Source organism: Astatotilapia calliptera, chromosome 19 (assembly GCF_900246225.1).
Source record: "Astatotilapia calliptera chromosome 19, fAstCal1.2, whole genome shotgun sequence".
NCBI lineage: Eukaryota > Metazoa > Chordata > Actinopteri > Cichliformes > Cichlidae > Astatotilapia > Astatotilapia calliptera.
The window spans coordinates 6,779,753-6,799,277 of NC_039320.1; the positions used below are offsets into that span (position 1 = coordinate 6,779,753).

Genomic DNA, 19,525 nt, shown 5'->3' on the forward strand with positions numbered 1-19,525 from the left:
CACTGTTTGGACAATTAGAGTCTAATACTTAAAATCCACGAGCACCGCCTACAGCAGAGCTCAGCCAATAAGATCACTGTGTTTGCTGCTGTGATGGGCGATGAGTCAAAACCAAAGAATGTTCGTTTTGTTGTGTTTTAAGTTCGACTGGTTGTACCTGAGTTTGGGCGGAGGTTACACACACACACACACACACACACACACACACACACACGAAGCAGAGGCTGAGGAGTGGCAGCATTCTTACACTCATCAATCACCCAAAAATGTAGACGTAGTTTTAATTCACTTGAAAGCCAGAAAACTAAAAAAAACAGTTTTATTTGTTGTTATCGATCGTCCATCTGGGCCTTAGAGTTTCTGATTGTCATACTTTTATCTCATTTAGTGCTCAGTTCTGATAAAAATATTAATTGTAGATGATTTTAACATCCAGATGTTGAAAATCAGTTACAGTAGCCTTTACATTTAGAATAATGGATTACACATGAGGACTCTGATCACAGTAGGTGTCTTTCTGAAAGTGCTGTAACAAAGTTTAAGGATCTGCTGTCACTTCTCATTTGAGACAAAAGTCTCAAATGAGAAGTGGTCATGGGCCGGCTGAGTTATCTGGATTTTTCCATGGCGTCCCTGTGTTCCCGCCTCTGGGCGGAGCCCTCGTCACTACACCTGTTATACTCACCTGTGGGAGATCCAGGCCAATCTGCAGGCAGTATTTAAGACTAGAAGAGGAATCAATCTGTTTCACTGTCCCCAATTGCAGCTTCTCCATACCTCCATTAACCAACCTCTCCCTCTGTTCATCGAGCCCCCACTCCAAACATTCACTGCTGTGCCTTAGTTTTACTGTCACTGTTACACACTAAAGGAGGACGAGTAGTGATGGGCAGATGAAGCTTCATGAAGCACTGAAGCTTTTCATCCAATTGGTTCATCCCAGCGCAAAGCTTCTTGAAGCTTCATTTGCTCTAGTAGGACACCTACTGGACGTAAAAATATTAAATATTAGCATGAATTTGAAGAGTGTGGCCTTTTGCATACAGCCTGTAAATGTCAACAAGAAAAGGAGTGTGTAAAAAATGTATATTGTAGTGATGGAAGTATACTGTGTATATTTATACTGGCAGTATGGAAAATGATTATTTGGAAATGCTTAAAATGGAAATGATCATTTACTGTGAGGTGTGGTTGGGGTGTGGACAGTAGTTGTGCTTTTGTAACGTTGAGGTATGGACAGCTACACACTGAGGCCTCAGTCCTGCCTGTTCACATTTTATTCTGTAAAAACTAAATTTTCACTGCTTTTATGACCTTTTTAGTGGGGAGAACATAGCTAGGATTTAATGATTTAACAAATCTTTTGAATCCTTTGTCCTCCACAATGCTAAATGGCTGGGAGTCCTCAATCACCATGCTAACCAGGTCTTCATCTATTTGAGATTGTTCTCCTGAGGAAAGACAATAAAGACAAAGCACAGATATAAATATCACACACGTAACTTATTACAGCTGTATAATATTGTTATATCATTTAGTAACATTACTGCATGCTATATTATCATGGCATTTGATGGCTCACCTGGTCTTGCTCCACAATCGGTGTTCCCCTTATTCTCATGCAAAGCTCTGTAGTGCCTAAGCATGGATGAGGTGTTGTTGTTATATCCCAGCTCCATGGCACATAGCAAACACTTCACCTTGTACAAAAGTCAAGACAGCTTAACATAAATTGTATTGCACCATCAGTATTATGAAAATACATCTTCTGTAGAAATTTACATACCTTGCTGGGAGGAATAAAATCAAAATGTTCCCACACAGGGGAGGACATCCTCCTCTTCTTAGCTGGCTCCATTCTCTCCTGACTTTCTCTCCTCACTCTCATAAACCTCCAAACTGTCTCCAAACTCTCACTAACCGCAACTCTCCATCAAACACCCACATTTTGATTGAAGTCTGAGGGGTTTGTATCGCTGTCATATCTCGCGGCAAAGTTCGAACCACTTCATGAACCAGTCAGGTGGTACAGCCGGGCAGCGAGGCTTCGGACGTCATCATTTTCAGCTCCTCCCATAAATGAAGCAAGCCTCGATACGCGCATCGCGGAAACGCCCCCTCCATTACTCGACACAAGCTTCGAAGCCTCGATACAGAACGTCCCATCACTATCCATTACTATAATGAAATAATTTGTTAGTTTGAAATGCTACAGGGAACTATGTACCTGTACATTAATGCTGTGGAAAGACTTCCTGTTCACATAGTCTCCTTCATTTACTGAAGGAGCAATGATTGGAATGTGAGTGCCATCTATACAGCCAATCACGCCTGGGAACCCTGAAAATAAATGTAAAATTTAAGTAGTAGTTCAAGTATCACCACATCATGAATTAAGTTTTGTTCCTGTCAGACTGTCCACTGCACAACAGCAGTGAATGTACACCACATATGAACACACTGGGGTCTTTACTAGGGGTGCAACAATATTCGTATCGATATTGAACCGTTCGATACAGTGCTTTCGGTTCGATACGCATATGTATCGAACAATACAACATTTGTAATTTATTTTATCAACTTTCCTTCTGACGATGCTGTCTGTGTGGAGCGCTCAGTGAATCTGCGTTCGACTACTCCGCCTAGGCTGCACTGTCGAGCGCAGATACACTGAGCGCTTCACACAGACAGCATAGTCAGAAGGAAGAGCGCAGGGCAAGCTAGCGAGACAGAAGTTAAGCTCTCCTTGCAACATGGACCTCCCCCACCCTCATTCAGATCTGGCGTTTGGAATTATTTTGGTTTTCATGTAACGTATGACCCTGAAGGTAAGCAAGTCATGGGGTCCGTTCTTCGTACCTCGCTTACTACATCCAAGATCAAATGACACATCCAAGATCAAATCATCGCGCTAACTTTGAGCTCGCTATTCCGGTTCTCCGAACACACCTGTTGTTGACGATTAGTATAGCTGGATGAAGTAATGTGAGATAACTGGGTGGCTTAACAGGGGCTACGCATCGATAGTAGAAACATTGATCGGCAACCCTTTGATTGGTCGGCGAAAATGTCGAAGGAGCGCGCTCTGTATTTTTTGGCAGCAGAGCAAGAACTCTTGATTGAGGGATTTCAGGAGTTTCAGAGTTTAATTAAAACGCAAGGGAACACTGCAAAGGCTGCAAAAGCAAGGAGAGAGGGCTGGCAGAAAGTTGCTGACAAATTAAACTCGTAAGTAATTTAATAATAATAATAATAATGGATTGGATTTATATAGCGCTTTTCAAGGCACCCAAAGCGCTTTACAATACCACTATTCATTCACTCTCACATTCATACACTGGTGGAGGCAGCTACGGTTGTAGCCACAGCTGCCCTGGGACAGACTGACAGAAGCGAGGCTGCCATATCGCGCCATCGGCCCCTCTGGCCATCACCAGTAGGCGGTAGGGTAAATTTATTATATTACACTATATTATATTATATTATATTACATTATATCCTCTTTCACATTAGAGCCACGACAGGACCCACTAGAACATGGGAACAAGTAAAAGTGAAATATAAGAATATTCTACAGAATGGTAATATTTATCACTTATATTGCTTTTAGTCTCTTGGAAAGAGACCCTGAAATAATCTGTTTGTTTATAACAGCAACCAAGAAAAGGGCAGAGCAAACAAAGACAGGTGGTGGTCCTGCACCCCCTCGTCAACAAGTTGGTTAAGTAAATAATACCCTCACGGGAAAATCGATATCTCTCTATGAGCACACTGTCGCGCTGAGCTAAGGATCCTGTCTATCCCGCAATATACGCTGAATTCTGAAAACTCTCCTTATCAATCTTGCACCTTCCGCAATGGGTGGCTCGCGTATACGGACAGGACATGGCTGCGACAGACTTCCCAAATCCACCTTCGCTTTTATAGCCGTGGTCTCTCATCTTGATTACACGAAGTAATTTACAATTACTACTCTAAAATATGAATTACATCTGAAATAATCAAATACATGAAATAGAATGATTAATAGTAGGGGAGACCGGGGATAGTTGTAACGTGGGTCAGTTGTAACACTTCCAATTTCTCCAATCAGGGCTAAGTTTCAAATGATGTGACTCATCCTGTGCATGCCCAATTCAGTTCTGCTATCACATGTGAAAAATCAGCACATTTTGTCAAACACAGACAATTTAACATGAAAAAAAGTAATTTGTATGCCAAAAAGTAAGTTTTTCTACTTTATTTCAATGTTTAATAGCATTATCTGCTTTGCAGTTAAACCCATCAAATTTAAATTATGTTATTTGTATGTCTATGGGGATATATTCGGCGCAGGTCTTTAGTGCTAATGCTTTAGCCGTTGGCTGTAATATTAGCTAGTTCATGGCTATAGGAGTCTGGGTCAGTTGTAACAGCAACAGTCTGGGTTAGTTGTAACAATAATGCAGATGTTGCAACTTACCACACTATTACTTTAACTTATATTAAACAAGTTGGGGCAACGACATCAGCAGAGAGAGGTTCACTGGTCGCTTTTGTATATGCGGTTAATGCCATTGGCAACACAATTACTTCACTGTTTGTGTTCCCCACACATACATTATGCAGACCACTGTGTCAGAGATGGACCAGTAGGAAGTACTGGTAGTGGAAATAAATCAGGATGGGTGCAAGAAACAGATTTCCTCATCTTTCTGAAGCACTTTGCAAACCACACCAAGGTAAGCCATGATAAAAAGTAATGGAATTGCGATGCTGGTGAACAACTACATTTTTTCAGCTTCATTGTTATGTTCAAAATTGGTGCAAGAGCTGTAGGTTATAATGCCCACTGAGCCAATGAGGCCAAACTCAAGGAAGACCAACCAAAATGAATGAAATATTCAGTTGCAGAAAATTCCATAATTTGTCTTTTTTGGGGGGTTGGAATATGTTCAAAAGCTAGATGTCTGCATTCTGTCACACACACACAGCTACATAAATGGCTCTAAGTGCATTCATGTGTTGAATAAACAAAGATTACATGTTAATATTTTGTCAGTACCCTTATTTCATTGTGTTACATTTCACCCCAGGATATGTTACAACTAACCCAGACTATGGGGTTAATTGTAACATTTCACTCTTTGTGTTTGAGGCCATACCATGCAATGGGTAATTGTGCTGCAGAGAAAATAACTGCACTATTTAATAGCAGAGACATGTAAATACTTTGCATTACATTTTGAATCCACTACCTTAAACGAGCTCCAATTTACAGACAGAAATGTCAAAAATGTTACAACTATCCCCGGTCTCCCCTACATTTCCCTTTTTTTAGGAAATGACCTGTATGTATCTGTATGAAATCAATAAAAGGATCAAATACTGCATTAACTTTAGTTACATTGATAATATTTATTTATGGTAAAACAGTGGTAAAATATCGCTGTTGCTTTCGTATAAGTGAAGCGGACATACCTGAGTGGCCGCGATCTAATCCTGTTTACATAAAGTAAGCCTGCTCCCGAGCAGGTTTACGCTTACGGATCTGTTGCTATGACAGCAAGTCCCGGATGAGCTTTGGAGAACCGAACGATCCAAGATCACGCAAAATCGTCAACAATCAAATCCAGCTAACTTACTTAGCGAGGTACGAAGAACGGACCCATGGACTAAAGTAAAACAGTATGTTGGATGTGCCACGCAATGCTCAATTACATGGGTGGGAGCTAGTGTGTTAGCGCAGTTAGCTCGTTAACGTGTTGGCTGTCTAGCCCCATGCACGGGGCTATCAGGGGTAGCTCGTTAACGGAGATTTGCCGTGTTGTGGCGTTAAGGTCATTTTAACGAGGTTAAGCTGAAAGCACTAGTGGGAACACAACGGATATGACTGCACATTTACACCGACATCATCCTAGTGCAAAGACAAAAACAACAAGCATGCTACAAACTTTACCCGAGTCATTTAGACAGCCGTTAGCACATGATTCTCCTTATGGGGACCTGACATGTTTAATATGCTGCTGAGAATATAGCCCAGAAGAAGCGGATAGTATAGCTTTTATTTTGGAAAGAGACATTTCTCTGTAATAAACTCTCTTTTCCAAAGATGAGTGATTCCTCAATCAGATACAGGGCTCGCAAAATCGCTAGCCCGACGTCCCGGGGCTAGAGATTTTTCCAGTCAGGCTACCAAAATCTATCTCTGCCCTGCCCGTCCGGCTATTGTAGGAAGCCAAATAAGACGGGTCAGGGTGAAGAAGTGACAGCCAAATAAAAGCTTACCACAAAACGGAAAAGTTATGACAAATCAGACTATAAGGCAAAAAGAAAGTGCAGCTTTATGGTTTCATGGACAAAAGAATTTCTGTGGCTGCGATATGATGAGCTAAATAACCAGGGCTGCACATAAGTGGTCCGCAGGTGCGCATTCGCTGTCAAAATAAAAAACGCGCACAAGGGTTAGGGTTAAATTTAAAAACTGTACTTTTGAGTTAAAATATATATTTATAATTTTAATAAATGACGATTTAAAAAGGCATGAACATTTTATTTTGTATCGAAAAAATATCGAACCGTGACACCAAAGTATCGAACCGAACCGAACTGTGAATTTTGTGTATCGTTGCACCCCTAGTCTTTACATATATCAGTGTGCAATACTAAATACCTGCTACTATTAACACCCAAATACTGCACTATGTTTCATTCTTCTTCTACTAGTAATCTGTATAATTGCATCATATATGTGTATATATGTATGTCTGTATATGTATGTGTGTGTATTTGTGTGTGTGTGTACGTGTGTGTGTGTATGTGTAGATAGATAGAGTGATTTACATATATAAGTACATATCTATTCATTGTACCTGCATAGTCTATATTTCTTCTATTTTTGCAAAGCATTATTGGAGCTATACTACAGCTCAAAGGCCCTGCATGTGTGGGTGGTTGTGGTGGAGCGGGAAGAGCAGCAGCGCCTCCCGGCCCCACAGAGCCCGGGACAGTTCACCCAACCCCACCACAGAGAAAACTGCACCCACTCCACCATCCACTCATCTTCCAGACTACATAAGACAGTAAACGCCCAGGCTGAGATCTAACTCCACCTCTCCTGTATCTCCCCCTCCTGCAGAGAGAGTTCCTGAAGAGAGGAAAGCTCCTGCAAGATGTGACCATCTCCCCCACCAGTTGAAGAGCCCCCCAGGTGGCTCGACGCACCGGCGGCACCCTGCTCCAGGGCTGGGCCCCCATGCACCCACCCGCCCACAACCCCGGCAACACACCAACCAGGACCCAAGCCCCCGAGGCCCGGCCCGGGCCCCAGCCCAGAGACGGAGCGCCCCCAGAACCTCACGCCCATCCCGGACCCACCCAGGGGCAGCCAGGCTACCAGGTCAGTAACCCACGTCCGTCAGCACAGACCCTCCCCTAGCCACGCTGCACGCAGCCGCGAGGAAACAGTCACCTGAGAGCCAACAGAGCCCCCAACCGGACATGACCGCTACCCCGGGTTGAGCCCCCCAAGGAAGATGCCTCCGGGGAACCCCCCGACGCCCTAAGCCTGTCCCTACCCCCACACCAATCACAACAGTGAAGGCGGGACCAAACTATGACCCCCTCACCCCCACTAGGTGATGGAGCTGATAAAAGGAGCCCAGAGCAATTGATCTGATGTGGTGGCAGAGGCTGTATCAAGACTAATGTAATCTAATAGATAATTTCTATATTGGTTAGAATTAAGATTATTTTTATTTTTCCAGTTCATGAGGACTGTTTTCTTGGCTATGCATAGGGCAGTGAAAACCATATGGGCGATATTCTTTTCTGAAGTGACATTATCTAAGCTGCCCAACAAACACACTAAGGGGGAAGTTGGAATGTTACATTTCAGACACTTCGATAAGTCTTCACATATCTCGCGCCAAAACTTTTGCACTGGTGGACAGAACCAAAGAGCGTGGATGTAATTGTCTGGTGTATTGCCTTGACAGTGTGAGCAGTTGTTGGAAGATGTAAAGCCCATCTTGAACATCCGATGAGCTGTACAGTGCACTCTATGTAGTATTTTGTATTGTATTAATTGCAGACTGGGATTTTTAATTAATTTAAAGGTTTTTAAGCAAATCTGAGACCAGAAGTTTTGGTCTAAGCTGACTGATAAATCTGCTTCCCACTTTGCAATAGGAAGGGATATTGATTCATCTAATTTAGAAAGTGTTCTGTATATTTTAGATAATAATTTGGGGGATTTAAGAGTAAGAAAATGTGCCGCACTTAGTGGTGTTTGTAATTCAACTTGACTGAGGTTAAATTTCTTTTTTACTATGGATTTAATTTGTTGATATTCTAAAAATCTTGTCTTGTTGATCCCATATTGTGCAACTAGTCTGTCAAATGGAATAAATTCTGTTCCCTCTAATTATATGTTCTAAGTATTTAATTCCTTTACAACTCCATTCTGGGAAATTAATCATATTACCGCGGGAGCGTCATTGCACTGGATTCCAGCCATAACCCGCTGCGTACCATAAGAACGCCGAAGGTCTCCTTTCGCGTTCCCCAGGAACGCCGCGGGACGTGACAAAACGTCGACATGTTACGCCTCGGGAGTGAGAACGCTCTGATTATTGTTTTGTAATATGTCAGGGTTATTCCAGATAGGTGTACGTTTGCATGGGATTAATGAAGACTCCGTTATTTTTAGAAACTCCCACCATGCTGTCAGAGAAAAGCTGATGTTGATACTTTTAAAGCATTCATGTCTTTTGATGTTTGAGCTAATAAATGGTAGGTCTGAAATCTCTAGATCCTTGCATAGTGCCTGTTCAACATCTAGCCAGGGCTCAACTAAGAAGGTATGTTTTAACCATTCTGAGATGAACTGAAGCCTGTTGGCTAAGAAGTATTGGTAAAAATTAGGCAGATCTAATCCTCCTCTATCCTTGGTTCTTTGTAGCATTTTTAAGCTGATACGCGGGGGTTTATCTTTCCAAAGGAATTTGGAAATATATGAATCCAGAGATCTGAACCAATCTTGTGATGGTTTGTTAGGGATCATCAAAAATAAGTAATTTATTTTTGGCAAGATCATCATTTTTATAGTGGCGACCCTTCCCATGAGTGATATGGGTAAAGATTTCCATCTAGTCAGATCGCCTTCTACTTTCTTTAGAAGTGGGATGTGGTTTAATTTAGTTAAGTCTGAAAGCTTAGGAGAGACATTAATACCTAAATATTTAATATTTCTGGATTGCAGTGGGGCAGAGGAAGAATTATGGAAGGAGCAGTTAATGGGGAGAACTGTAGATTTTGGCCAGTTAATTGAATAATCTGAAACTCTTGAAAACCAGTTTATTAAAGTAATTACCTCAGAGAGGTTGGTTTGTGTGTTTTGCAGAAAAATCAACACATCATCCGCATAGAGACTGATTTTATGTTCTATGTTCTTGCAAAGCATTATTGCTGTTAGGTATGCTGCATGTGTTCATTTGTTCCTGCCTTGTGTACTCTGCTGCAGTAACAATTTGAATTTCCCAACTTATCTGAACTGTATCTAAACCCAGCTGATATCTGGCTACATTTTCTGCTGAGCATCCAAATCACACTGGACTGAAGTTTACACTGTATAATGCCTGATTTCTTGTAAATATTTAACGAAATATATCTTGATAAAATGTTTATCAGGCCACAGTGAACAATGGAAAATAAACAAAATTAAAACAAATAATTAAAAACACTCAAAAATATATATTTTTTAGAGATGTCTTAACCTGGTTATGCTGTACCATCCAGATGAAGTCGTGAGCCAATGATCCTTTAAGTTTCATCAATGAACTTACCTTTTCCTACATATGAGAAATGATCTGGTGTGAAGTAAATCGGGTTTGTATATATGTAGCCTCAGATGAGCATGAAACTTCATTTTTGACCTGCTTAATAGCAGTCTCAAATATTAAAGTCTATTAAATCAATTAACCAATGCAGCAGCTAAAATATGACACCAAAGGCCTCTATTAATACAGACAGAAGTCAGGTAGTCAAAAATCTCTTATTCTGCTTTTTGTATTCTGAACTTCTTGAGTGGACAGCCAACAATCCTACAAATAGACTAGAGGATGTGCCTGAAATGTTTGTTAAAACAAATAACTGGACCTTAGTTGTTAAGCTCAATGTTCTGACTGTCACATGAAGTCTTTCAGGTTGTTTTACGTTTACTATCACAAATGAATGTTTTTTCCCCTAATGAATATACATTTTAGGTCTAAAGTGTCTAAAATCTGCAGTTTTGGAATTTTTCATGTGGGATAACAAAATTAAAAAACAAAGAAAAAAAAAACACTCCAAAAAAACAAGTGATACATGTGATGAAGGACTGACATAATTTGATTCATAAGACTTTATTTGATATTCACATACTGTAAGCAGAAAACAGCTTTAACAAAGGAAACTTGATGGAAAGGACTAACACCAAGCTTATCCATCTTTTCCTGTAAAGAAAAACTGAAAAATCAAACCAAAGTAATAAATTACAGATCTCCCTTAAATGTAAAGTGAACTTTCTAATAGGCTCTTCTGGCCTTTGTCTGCAGTCATAAAACATGGCACGCAAGGTACCCACAGCTGTTTTGTCCCCGTACAGTTCTTTAAATTGAAGAAAGATCTTATCTGGCGTATCCCGCTCCACTTGCTCCAAAATAAGAATTTCACGTTGTGGTTCTCCTAATGCACTCAGCACAAAATCACACTGCTGCTCTATAGACCACTTTTGAGCATGGAGCATTGCACTAATCTGGCTCTCCCGGTCTTCATAATTCGTGTTAAGCCACAAAATTCTGGTACACAGGGTGCACCAATAAAAAATGGTGACACCATATTAACGGTTTCAGATGGTTCATCAGCCATATTGATCAGTCTAAGGCAGGTGGTTTTGTATGCTGGTCAAAAATCCTGTCAACAAACGTCAAATGTTACGTATGGTTCAAAATGACTCCCGTACAAGAACATTGTAAGGTCTACTATTGACCAGTAAGAAACCACCACACTCACACTGCAATGGGGTCCAACGTCTTAATTATTTATTTACCTGCTGACTGCAAAACAGCCACCACACCTCCGGCTGTCACTTCTCCTCCATTAGAAGCTGCAGCAGACGACATCATGCCTGCAGCGCAGGAGCCTGCAGCTATTCCAGCTGAATTGAAACCTGCAGCTCCCAGAAGAGCAGGAGCAGTGACTACAGCACCTACTGCAGGAAGACAAGACATGTATCAGACATGGATCGGGCTTTGATTCAAATTAGTTAAAGATAAATAAACTGCTTACTTGCTCCTGCAGCAGTACACACAGCTGTCACTATAACACAACATAAGAACACACATTAACATCTAACTGGGCCATAGCTCAGCACACAGCTGATCAAGGATTTAGATCAAGTAACTGAGCTACAGAGAAGACGGGGAGGCTTTATGTTACGATGGAGTATTAGAGCCACAAGAAAAAAGTTGTTGATATGGACATTACTGTTCCACAACAAACTGCTATAATTACTGTTTCTGCTACAAAATTCCTTATTTAGATGAGTTAGTGAAACAAATTGATCAGGCATTGTGTGATACAACATTCAACCTCTTTATTGCACGAGGATGTAACCATCGATAACCTTGCATCTGTCCATTAGATCGTGGCTCAAGAGTTGGCAGTTTGTCTTGTAATTGGAAGGTTGCCGGTTCAAGCCGCGGCTCGGACAGTCTTGGTCGTTGTGTCCTTGGGCAAGACACTTCACCTACTGCCTACTAGTGGAGGCCAGAGGGCCCGATGGCGTGATATGGCAGCCTCGCTTCTGTCAGTCTGCCTCAGGGCAGCTGTGGCTACAACTGTAAAAAAAGCGCTATATAAATGCAATCCATTATTATTATTATTACCAGCCCTTTTTTTGGTACAACCTAATACTTATCACCACACTGTGTTTATGAGCTAAAACCAGGGAGTTTTAGCTCATGAGCTAAAACGCCTGGTGAAAAGCATTTTAAAGTTGTGTTCTGGTTATTTTAGCTCATGTTTCCTTCTTGCTAAAACCAATTCTGAAGTACGATTTCACCAACTCAGATGATATACAGTAGCAACCATGGCAGCTTGCCTTGAGACAGCTGTAATCTCCACATTTTGACTTTATTCTCAAAATGATCGATAATACCTTTCTTAACTTTGCCCTCATACTACATCGTATTATCCTGACTGCAGCACAGTTACATGTAATTGTTTCAGGAAGAAACACTTGGTTATTGATCATCAGGATGCTTCACGATGAATACATGTATTGATATGTATTTACCTATGAGTTTTAGAGATAAAATAAAAATAAATAAATAAGCAAATAGGTTTGTTAAATGCCCGGCTGTGATGGCTAAGGCTGTCACTGAAACACAAGAAAGAAAACTAAAGATCTCACCACAGCTCAGTCTGGAAATATTAAGACATTTTCTGTAATGCTAGAATCATCAACTCATATAATGTAGAGATGATGTGAAAAAGGCAGCTGTACTCACATAGACCCATTGTTCCACTCAGGATGAGGAACCTAAGATTGGACTGTGTCTTAAACAGAAGTGAGCATCAGCTGTTACTTCCTGGATAATGAAACTGAATGGGCGTCACTGGGTCTATGACGTAAATAAACTTCCTTTAGTCATCATAGAACAAGTGATTGTGAGGCTGGATCTCAGGAGGTTTGACATAGTTATTTATTTTATTTATTTTATGTTTTTTATTATGTATTTCACACACATGTGTTATTTCAAGGATTGTTCTTTCTATTTTAATCCTTATGTTAAATCAACTGCTTAAAATAAACACAAACAAAAAGGAGGTTATGATACGGAGCGTGTTTGAATGTTATTTGGGTCACTGAAAATGTGTCTGCATTATGTGTGTCCATTCTTTGGGGTGTGGTATGCAACAGAAGAAAGACCGCAGGTATAGCTGGACTGGCCATCGGGCATACCGGGCATTACAATAACTCGTACTGTGTACTAGCTAGCATGACGGAGTTTCTATACAGTTGGGTGGGTGCTATGATGTTACTGGTGAACTTTATTTTATTCATATGGTTAGTTAGTTAGTAGAGTTGCCAACCGTGCCATAAAAAACGGAATCCTCTGGTATTCAGAGTTAATATTACGCGTTTCGTATTGAGCTGAAAATGAACGCGATTTGTCCCGTACTTCAGCTAGAATAACAAAAAGACACAAAGCTGGAGTTATTCTGCGTCTTTACGCTGTCAGCTGCCTCTTCTTCTCTCATTCTCCCCCCTCCCTCTCCTGCTGTTACTTCAATCATGAAACTGATCAATGATCAGCTGATCTGCGTTTCTGCCACAAGTCCCGTCTCTCTTGCTTGTTTATCTCCCGCTTTGCGCCAGAAAGAGGAAACTAGCGGAGGTCGCGTTAAACAGCAGAAGCGCCTTTAAACTTGATCAGCTGTTGTTAGAATTTATTTAATATTACTTTCTAGTATCAGCTGATGTTTGTTGGAGCCACAGCTGCAAAAAAGCTGCTGGTCATGATGTCGGTTTGGTTATCTGGTGAGAGGGAAGCATGAAGATGAAACCAGGAGACGTCCTTACTGAATCATCAGCGCTGAACAGGTGATGGAGAAACAGGTTTACCTTTAAGATGACATGAATGGGTTGAAGGAAAGCCATGAACTGTTTCTGAGAGACAACTTACACCAGGATCCTTTTCTATGTAGCTGACAGCTGGTAACTCTGCAGGGGCGGGTCTAGCAAAGTTTTGCCATGGGGCCAGGTAGAGCATTACCAGGGAAAGGGGGGCACAAAGAAATACTTTTCTTTCTTATTCTCATTTAAAATTTCTAGCTTTTAACAAATAATTATCCGAATCTTACAACCAAAGTTTTCATCTGATGTCAAATTTATAGAAATCCATTATTGTACATAGTAAGTTTTTTCAGGGTCCCAACATAATTTCTTCAGAAGAAAGTACTGTACACGATGCCAGTATTTTCCCACATTTTCTAGATACTGTACTAGTACTTTGTGTAAAATGCCATCAAAAAGTCAGTTAAGTTTTATTCTTTCTCACCTGTCTTTCTGTCTCCTTTCACTTTTAAAAGGTTGCCATGTTAGAAAAAATATTTTGCCCTGCCATGCTGTTTATTGATGTGGTAAATAAATAGCTTATGAAAATATCACTAAATCTGTCATTTATTATTTTTAATATTCAGTAATGATCATGTCTCACCTCTAGCCTTCTGTCTTAATTTCAGGTTTCCACCATATGTTGTAGATAGTTCAGGAAGTTAACTCAACCAAGCAGTCTTTGGGTTTCGGCTAAGTACTGTTTAGAATACCAGAATAGGGAGGATGGTGTAGGTTTAAGTTTATTAGATTGATACATATGTACCAACAAGACAGTGTACATCACTGTCACAACGACGTTTGTTTTCATTCAAAGGCTTTATGGTTTTTCCTATAATACCTGGTGGGCCGGTCTCTAGTCAAAATGCCCGGGTTGATTTTTTGTCCCAGTCCAGCCCAGACCGCAGGTACCAATTAGTGTAGAATTTCCTCACATACTTGAGTCATACCTTGATTCTGGTTTAATCTTGTTAAGAAAAATAGTGAGAAACAGAAATGGAAATAAAATGGGTGAGTATAAAAGGCTTATCACAGCAGACACAAGAGCAGAAGGTGAGAGGAGTTATAAAAACAACCAACGTCTGAGAAGCCCTGGACAGGAGATCCTATGAAATGGCAGCACTGGAGATCATGACAAGACACACGTTCAGGAAAGTTTATTATACTGCATTTAATCCCAGTCATTTTCAGAGAGAGATTAAAGGTTGAAGACTGATTTATAACAAGTCCCCACACAAACATAGATAAAGCACTAAAAGTGCCTCACTGACGAGCAAGAAGTGCAATAAATAACTGAGAAGTGATACATGCTGTATGGGCGTCGCACATATGACGAGTTAGGAGTGAGAACGTGTTGATCTGCAGGGAAGCAGGAGACTGTTGTTATAGAGTGGATTGAGGATTTTTATTCTTTATTTCTATTTTTCAAGACTTTGTGAATTGTCTTTTTTTTAAATAACTTGGCTTACCCTTTTTGGTTTTGTTAATATTGGCAATATGGAATATCTACTTAGTGTTGTTGAGACAACGTCGGTCTCTCCAATTCTTTTTGTCTCGGTAGAGATCACGCAGAGATGTTTCCAAATTTCACACAATCCTTTTATTACCCATTTTCCTTACAGATGCATCTGGAGATCAGCACACTGCATCCTGTGCAGTCCTACTCTAAAGGCTGATCTGAAGAGTTTCACACAACAGCTACAGTTATAGTCTCTGGTCTCCAATTTCTACAGTAAATCCCCCACAATGGAAAAACACTGGTAAAGTGGCCTGGGGTGCTGACACCCTGACCCCCATCTCCTTTTAAGGTAATGTACATTGGCAATTGTCTGCCACTCACCCTCAGTAAATCTTGCTACTGTCCTGTGTTTGGGGGTTAATTGCCCCACTTCCCTGCACCCCAGTTCTTTGTTCCCATCCCAGGACTATTTTCTATTTTCTAATCTTAAATCCTATAAACAACAAAATCATACTACGACACACACTAATAAACTACATTCACTATGACCTCAATACCTATTAGACAGTCCATTATTTCTACAGTGTACTGTTATGAAAACAACAGAATGATGATGAGACACTGTGGTAAAGTCTTACAGGTATATTTGCAGATAGTTATCAATACAATTCAATTTTATTTATATAGCGCCAAATCACAACAAAAGTCGCCTCAAGGCGCTTCATAGATACAGAGAAAAACCCAACAATCATATGACCCCCTATGAGCAAGCACTTTGGCGACAGTGGGAAGGAAAAACTCCCTTTTAACAGGAAGAAACCTCCGGCAGAACCAGGCTCAGGAAGGGGCGGCCATCTGCTGCAACCGGTTGGGGTGAGAGAAGGATAAATACAGGATAAACACTGTGGGCTCCAGGAGACGGGGCAGAGGTAGGGAAGGTTGTCTGGAGGCACACTCAGACACTGTCACAGAAGGTCATGGAGATCCGTAACACTGAAACGTCTGCACAGAAACAAAGAGTGAGCAAAGGCAAGAACTGATGGAAAATGTGACATGACTGTGGCATAATACGTTACCTTGGTACTGCAATGATCTGGTTGTTTAGAAGCCAGCATGAAGACCTCGTGAGGAACAGGCGAGTAATCAGCTGATTGTTCACAAGTGACTGAGGGACGGGAAGATGGAGGAGCATCCCCTAAAAAAGACAAGCACACGGACAACAACACAGGCATACACCGAAAGAGGAGAGAGAAAGAAGCAGGCCAGCAAAAGAGAGCAAGGGAACCATGACATCTACTGAGGCCCATTTTTATTTGGTACATCGTATCACCAGATGTCAGTTTGTGATTGTCACCCTTTTTAACTGAGTAGTCCAAAATCAGTCAAATCCACAGTAATCTGTCATACAAAGTCAAGGAAAAAAACAATATTTGAGAATCTACTCTTGTTGGGTTCAGTTAGGATCGTAAGGAGACTGGCAGTGGTAACTCAACTTAAAGAAGGAATATCCCTCCACTCAGAATGAGACACTGACAACAACTTAAAGGGAGAAAAGTGATTTGAGTGTATTCAACATTTAAATGGTCCAAAACATAGACATGAACAAAACATTTAAATCATTTCAAACATGTAAATGTCAACAATGTACAACATATCACTTAAAGTGTCCATAAATGTATCAGGTAGGCTGTCCATTTCAGTTCAGTGCACTTAGTATTCAGTGTTCTTAGTAAGTGTTAATTGTCTTTAGTCACTGGTTTGCTTTTTGATGTTAAGTGGAATCAGATCTGACCCAAAAAAAAGAAAAAAGTAACAACATAAAGTGTCCTGAGATCTCAGAAAAAAAACGTTAGTCCAAAAAAAATTGCAAATCGTTGTATCCTACCACCCTCCAAGGAAACAGGTGGCCTTCAGATTGAGAACGTCCTTTCTAGGCACCTCCAGTGGCATCCAGTCCTTAGATGGCACCGCTCGGTCCTCGCAGCAGATTTCTACTACATAAAAAAAACCAGCCTGCACACAGCGTGCAGTGCAATCACTCACTTGTAAAATAAAACATGTTTCTCTCTAGTGTTATCCCTTTTGTTCCCCCTCACACATCACACACCTATACAGTTCTTATTGGCCAATAACAATTTATCAACAACAAAAATACATTTCACTGCAAATCATGAAGCATGAAAAGTGTCTCCGTGGTGTGTTAGCTAAAACTTCACATGTAAGCGCATTAGCCCAGGGAGCACATGTGGGTACGCTAGCATACTTTCCACAGGCTAACACAGCTAAGCAATCGTTAGCAGGTTCTAAGACAAACATCACATTTCCGACAAGCATAGTATCCTGACTGGTTTTATGCTCAGAAACTGGACTATGAATCACAACTGAAACTGCAACTGTGAGACTCACCAGGATATTCTTCATAGAAAACATTAATTCCGTAGCGCAACACGTTACAGGACTGAATATCCACACAGCTTTGCGCATCTAGCTCCGTGCAGGCGGATGCAGTGAAAGAAAGTCACCACGCACGCGCTATGGTGCATTCACGGTACATGGGGAAAACTCAGCATTTAACAAAACAGTAACACTTCAAATTAGAATAAAAACAGAATACAATTGGCAATAAAATAACCATGGGTTACATGATGTTAGATCCCAACTTGTCAGTGAAGAAATCTTTTTCCAAAGATATCAGCACAAACCAAAATCATTGTGTGGATTAAAAAGAGCAAATTGTTGAAGTTTGTGATGGATCACTCCATTTTCTGTTTGCACTTGTCAGATGTGTTGCAGGTATATAACCATGTGATCAGTCCATACAGCAGTGATCGTTACTACAAATGGGCCCATGTATAAGTGTGTAGACATTTCCTAATACATCATGGGTGATTTAACATAAATGATTCATTAAACACACATCTGTGTAAACATTACTGATCATTTTCATGTAATATTATGTTAAAAGTAAATGTAAATTATTAATTAAAAAGACGACAGTTTGAATCTGACCACAAACTTTTGAGCAGTAGTGTGTGTTGTATGCATGTGTCTGTCTGTATCTGATCAGGATTTTGTCATCAGTTTCAACAAAACGCTCATTTTTTAGCTGTTTCTATCATCAAAATTGAGTTGGAGTGTTTTAACTCTGGTGGCAATCTCTCCCTAACAAGTCCACTTTATTGCGTGCTCATTTTCTCCTATTAGTCAAGGCAAGGCAAGGCAAATTTATTTGTATAGCACAATTCAACAACAAGGTGATTCAAAGTGCTTTACAGAGACATTAAAAACAAAAACAAATAAAAAGCATGATTTAAAATTGATTAAAACAAGCAAACAAACAAACTAACTAGACACACACATTTCACGCCTGTTCGCGCGATCTGAACCCTTATTGTAAGGGGAGCTACCAGTCCTTCTGTGGACGAGCTACTTTCTATTTTAAATTCCCTGAATTTAAAATACTCTCTAGACCCAGTCTAGACCCAGTTGGGGAGCTACCCAGAGCTCTAATCCCACACCTGTTCGCGCGATCTGAACCCTTATCGTAAGGGGAGCTACCAGTCCTTCTGTGGACGAGCTACTTTCTATTTTAAATTCCCTGAATTTAAAATACTCTCTAGACCCAGTCTAGACCCAGTTGGGGAGCTACCCAGAGCTCTAATCCCACACCTGTTCGCGCGATCTGAACCCTTATCGTAAGGGGAGCTACCAGTCCTTCTGTGGACGAGCTACTTTCTATTTTAAATTCCCTGAATTTAAAATACTCTCTAGACCCAGTCTAGACCCAGCTGGGGAGCTACCCAGAGCTCTAACCCACTTAACAAACAAACAAACAAACAAACAAAACAGTATATAAAATCAAAACAGATAAAATCAGAACAGTAGATAAAATCAGTAGTTAATGTAAGTTTTGAAATTTAAGCTTAACTAATTAACAAACAAACAAAACAGTATATAAAAATCAAAATAGATAAAATCAGAAATAGATAAGATCAGTAGTTAATGTAACTTTTGAAATTTAAGCTTAAAGTGTGGATTTGGTGCTTTATTCAAATGCAGCTGAGAACAGGTGAGTCTTCAACCTGGATTTAAATAAACTGAGTGTTTCAGCTGATCTGAGGCTTTCTGGGAGTTTGTTCCAGATATAAGGAGCATAAAAGCTGAATGCAGCTTCTCCGTGTCTGGTTCTGATTCTAGGAACTGATAAAAGACCGGATCCAGATGACCTGAGGGATCTGGAAGGTTCATACTGGGTCAGGAGGTCACTGATGTATTTTGGTCCTAAACCATTCAGAGCTTTATAGGCCAGCATCAGAACTTTAAAGTCTATCCTCTGACGGACAGGCAGCCAGTGTAAGGACCTCAGAGCTGGACTGATGTGGTCCACTTTTTTGGTCTTAGTGAGGACTCGAGCAGCAGAGTTCTGA

At 40.6% G+C, this 19,525-nt stretch overlaps 1 long non-coding RNA gene across 1 annotated transcript; it reads right to left on the minus strand.

The window, feature by feature from the left end:
- Positions 1–15,994: 15,994 nt before the first annotated feature.
- On the minus strand, positions 15,995–17,722 carry LOC113012772 (uncharacterized). Its single transcript, XR_003270737.1, has 3 exons — positions 17,505–17,722; positions 16,175–17,111; positions 15,995–16,100 (listed from the first exon to the last, which is right to left on the minus strand). It is a non-coding gene; the product is annotated as an uncharacterized LOC113012772 (long non-coding RNA).
- Between the last annotated feature and the right edge of the window lie 1,803 nt (positions 17,723–19,525).